Source organism: Colias eurytheme, chromosome 19 (genome assembly GCF_061535395.1).
Source record: "Colias eurytheme isolate Ceu_HAF_F1 chromosome 19, ilColEury1 Martin Lab GWU primary, whole genome shotgun sequence".
NCBI classification, from domain to species: Eukaryota; Metazoa; Arthropoda; class Insecta; order Lepidoptera; family Pieridae; genus Colias; species Colias eurytheme.
The window spans coordinates 3588709-3594000 of record NC_142998.1 but is presented as its reverse complement, the minus strand read 5'-3'; the positions used below and the strand labels follow the sequence as shown (position 1 = coordinate 3594000).

The 5292-nt window shown below is 33.0% G+C and overlaps 1 long non-coding RNA gene across 1 annotated transcript; it reads left to right on the top strand.

Moving 5' to 3' along the window:
• The first annotated feature begins 2781 nt into the window (after positions 1-2781).
• On the top strand, positions 2782-5078 carry LOC149900099 (uncharacterized). Its single transcript, XR_016457815.1, has 3 exons — positions 2782-3342; positions 3939-4000; positions 4075-5078. It is a non-coding gene; the product is annotated as an uncharacterized LOC149900099 (long non-coding RNA).
• The last annotated feature ends 214 nt before the right edge of the window (positions 5079-5292 follow it).

The window sequence follows — 5292 nt, the reverse complement described above, 5'->3', positions numbered from 1 at the left end:
TGTAAATAATAATTCGAAGTCCTACATTGGTTCATTCAACCAAGCTTTTTACAAAAGCATGTTCATTGTTTATGTTACGATAAATGCATACCTATATATCATCTCGACTCAACTTTAGCGTCTCCAGTATAGTTATATGTAATACATATCATATACGGACTACTTTACTAATATTAATTCATATCAAATGTAACTACACCAATACTATAAACCCAGTTATAAAGCTAAGATCACACTGTCCTCATACAACCAAATCATATAAACCTCGTATGTACTATACACTATAACATAGTAAGGGGGAGTCTACACTGTCGCACGCCGCCCTGTGCACACAACTCGAAGGCTTTTTAAAGTGACATAGACAGCCTACAGTGACAAACCGTGGACCTCGCAGGCCACGCCCATTGGCGACAAAGCCTTACGCCACGCCCATTGCGACACTTTCCACCAATCGGTGACACGCCTTGACGTTTTTTATCGTCTTATCACGATTACGCGGGATTAAATAAACGTCGGGTTACATAGGTATTAGAAATGTGTTTGAGGGAAATTCTAAGGCGTCTTTGTGTGTTGTTTCTTTTACTTTAGATTGTGTTATATGTTTTTATAAGTAAAGTCAAGGATTTAAAAACAACCTTTATACATTACGATCGTCTCTATAAATCTTATAACAACATATACTAATTGGTACATAACCTGCATCTATTCATTGCAAATTGCAATGTCATTTTAATTATTCCACTATACCACAAAACAAATCAATAATCCTTAGCACATAAGGCTAACGTAAAAAGGAACGTAACGCCCGTGGGGGGGGCGGTGGTGTGAGGGGGGGACAAAAAGCTCAAGTGAGGCTGTATCGATCGGTGTGACCGGCGACATGGCTGGGTCAAATCTGCTGCGGCTAGAGAGCGGGCGAAGCGATAGCGAAGAGATAGTATCTATAGCTTTGTATCTTTGATACGACAAATTGTTAACAAGTTTAGATAGAGCCGAGCTGTAGCTGTGTAACCAGCAATGTTTTAAGACTTACGGTTTATTCATTTTTATTATGTCCAAAAAACAGCATTTTAGTAAATGCAAAACTTTTTTTTCGAATGATCACTGAATTCTAGACCTAGATAAAGAAAGATAGCTAATGCTACGCAGAGTTTCGAATATGTACCTACTACCTACCTACTGAAATTTACACGATAGTGTTATTCAAAATATCTACCTATGATAAACGGATATCAGTCTCTAGATTCCTAAATATGTATGTATGGTCAGTGGACCTTGGAGCTCCTTGCCAGATCATATCGAATCCGTTTCATTGATCAGATTTGCATTTATAGTAGGTACACTAGTTATGTCAATATTACATTTTGCTCCGTAGGTACCCAATAATAAGGTACGTAGAGCCACGGTATAAAGACTTATACTATGGTATAGCTGATGTGTGAGTCGAGTTTTCGTTCATATAGGAAAGATCGTAGTATGTAACTTTAGCTTTTATTATAGTATCCTCCAGACGTCACGTGTAAAAGAGCTCAACTAAGAATATCATCGGAACTAGAATACAATAATAACACTTTCGGTTTAAATAATAAAAAAAAAATATTCAATTTTCATATCCTTTTGTTCGTTAAATCAGTGTTTCATAATCAAACACACACAAATAAGCACATTAATAATGTGGTGCATATAATATTAGAACTGATGAATTTATCCTATGATCTTTACAAATAACTTTCTCATCAATCCTTAACTTCTTCTATGTCTACATTTAATAACAAAACAACCGAATTTAATATTCCAAAATGTCACAGTAAAGCCAATCGTAAACAGTTAATACCAAATAACAACGCTCCCCCGCGATGCAAATATTAAGTCAAAATTGAAGTTAATGTTCGCGCAAACAAACGACGAGTAAATCATTCAGGTGCTGGTGGAATTAATATCTTTTCTTCGTCTTTACAATTACAGTATCACTGCTACGATGGATCAAAGAATATTAGGATAGACTGTGCAAGTTATGTAGGTTAGAAATGAGGCGTTTTAAATGTGTTACATTACGAAGTTTATGATATTTTATTATACTACAACTCTCCCGCTAGATATAAGTTATATTAATATAACAATATCTTTTGCACTGCTACGGCAATAAATTATGAAGTCCAGAGCTCTAAATAAAAAATAGATTTTAATTATACAATGTACACTTATTCTAATTACTAATATCATATTATTTAATGAAAAAACACTAGCTTATGTAGAGACGATTCGAATTAAATTGCAAATCTACCTTATTTCTTTATTGATAAATCAGAACAGTGTCTGCAGGTTGCTTATTCTATGCCCGTCTCTCAAGAGAGGCTAATTTGACTCGCGACATTGGGCCGATTAAATTTTAATATTTGAAAAGCAACTGGGCCGAGACACAGACGATTGCTATGGGGTGTCGCTGTTTTTACCTTTTGTTTTGTTTGCAGTGAATTTTCTATTGTATTTTCATTGCTTTACACGATGCTTCTTGTACTGTAATCGTTTGTATTTGTTTCTATATTACTTATATTATCTAGAAAGATTAGATTACATTTCATGTAAGTTCTACTTTCTAGTATAAAATAACCTATATGCTAATCGAGACTATAATCTACCAATTACAATTTAATATTTAATTGCAAAAAACTTTAGTATGGTCGTCTGATGCCTGTAATTATTTTATTCGTATTTCTGTAGGTAGGTACCTACTATAATTCGCACAATAAAATTTTGATTTGATTTAAGGTGATGAATTAATTTTTCTAACATTTACGGCCCTTTTTAAACCTTCGTAATTTTTATATTATTAAAGTTGTCGTGATGAAAATTCTTGACAAGAAAGTTCAATAGTAACACAATACGTCTACCGTTTTAGAAACATGATTCCATGATATTTTCTCGATAGAAAAAAAATACAAAGTTCTCATTGTTATTTTTTTTTAATCTCTGGCATCTTCAAAATAACAAACGTAAAGTTACGACTTTTTGGATATTAACTATAAAACATACAACCTATACGTCTACCGATTTAGAATTTTGAAATATGCGATGGTTTTGAAATAAACAAGAAATACTTGAAATTAGCGCGCGACCAGCCAATATAGCGAGAGCCGCCCTGTACCTTCCTACCCCGATCGCTGCACGAGTCATTCCCGCTACGGCCGTCACACGGGGAACTTGTGTCGCTCGCGCCATCGTAAAAAAGGGTGACAACACAATAAGACAAAATGAGACAAATGGGGACAATAAAGAAAATAAGAAGAAGAAACATAAAGGTTGGAGGAAAAAGAATGCTTACAATTGGAACAAATTAATGAAGTAAGTTGGTTTTATTTTAAATTTGATGATAATTGTATTATAGACGATGTTTGATATGTGTGTGTATGTTTTAAGTACATAACGAATGTGTAAGATTTTTGCACGCCTCATAAGCGAAGCGTTGAGGTGGGTACTACTGTCACTTCGCGCAAAACATCTGATTTTTCAAACTTAAAATGTCTTTATGTATCATACATTGCACTTGTAAGATAATACATACACACACATATTAAGAAAAAACACTATTTTTAACGTTCATGATATTTTTGATGTCATTTTTGTTATTTAAACTAGTTAAAAAACAGTTTAAAAAAGTTCTGTCTTGGACGTCCGTGTGTCTGTATGTGCGGATCCTTTTTCTTGTTAACACGATAGCGACCGAAATACTTTACTAATCGAGTCTTTTTTTTTCTCTTACGCTTGAGTATGCTCAGGAATAGAACCCTTTCATTTTTCAGGGTCTGATTCGATGTGGTTTAATTGTTATTAAATAAACAAAAATAATAATTAATAAATATTTATTAAAAAAAAATATGAGGCGTGCACTTTTGGATTTTCCAAATTATTTTCATTTATAGCATAGATAATCTTTTCAGAAATCCGGAATCCAGAAGGAAAATAAACCCACTGATTGTTCACAATGTGAACCCACTCCTTCGTAAGTACCTTTATTCAGTCAAAAATGTATGTTATCAACGCTCTACTGGTTTTATCGCATGATTCCATTTTTAGCAAAAAGCAACAAAGTGCAAAGAAATAAAAAATCATGGTGAACTTAGTGGAAGTATGGTGGCCGTAATATGGAACAGGAGCTCATTGGAGTAGTATTATATTTAAAAAAAATACGAAAAAATTTCAAGAATTACATTTCTTAGTAGGTGGTAGATAAGTATGTTGTATAAAGAATTTGATGTTGATATTTATTTCATTTATATGTACTTACTACACCTGTGCGGGAAATTGCTTAGTACTAAAACAGGTTCATATTTACATAGTAATGTGAGTTTTCATTTCGAAAAATTTTGTGTAAGTATATTAAATTGAGTTCCTGGGTGATCTGGAAACACAAGTGGGCCCGGAAGATGGCGCTGCAGTCACTCCTCCTAATCACATGAACCGATTTGGATGAATATTTGTGTGCACATTTCATTGTTGTGGGATGATTGGTTGATTCGTTTTCACATTAGCTAATATTATGTATTTTTGTTGTAAACTTAATTTAATGTTTATAATACATTAATATTGGTATAAATAAGCCAGTGTTCGTCTCACATTGCTGTACCTGCCTACCTACCCTACCAGGGCCTAACTTTGTTCTGGCTATTTTATTTTGATTATTTGTAATGAATAATTACAATTATAATAGAGTGCAAAAAATAAATACATGCGTCAATATATTTTGTGTTTTTTTTAAACAATTTTTTTATTTAAAAAAATATCATTCCGACCGCGGCTTTGCCCGCGTGGAATTAGGTTATATCGTGAATCCTGTTTTTTCCCACAGAAGTGTTCAGTTCGGATAAAAAGTATCCTATGTGTAAATCCAGGCAATTAGCTATATTTTATCAAAATTGGTAATGTAGTCTTGACGTGATTAAGTAACAACTAACAAAAAAATATACAAATTAACATCCAAAGTTTCGCATCAGTTTTACTGTATTAGTGATATCTTCCACTCTTGACTTTGACTGAGAAGAATTAGGGTTTATAACTTCTTTCAGAAATAGTACCTTTCATTTCTGTGCATGACGCATGATAATATCTACGTCAGCATCAAATTCTATCTAAATCAATTCAGTAGTCCGCGTTATTGAGTACCATTTCATTTTTTCAGAGTAACAATATTTTTTGTTATTTTAAAGATTATTTATAACCTGTATTATTTTGTAATAAAGTAAACATTACGAAATGATAATAATTATTAATAATGTCTAAGTAGTTGTTAAAAAG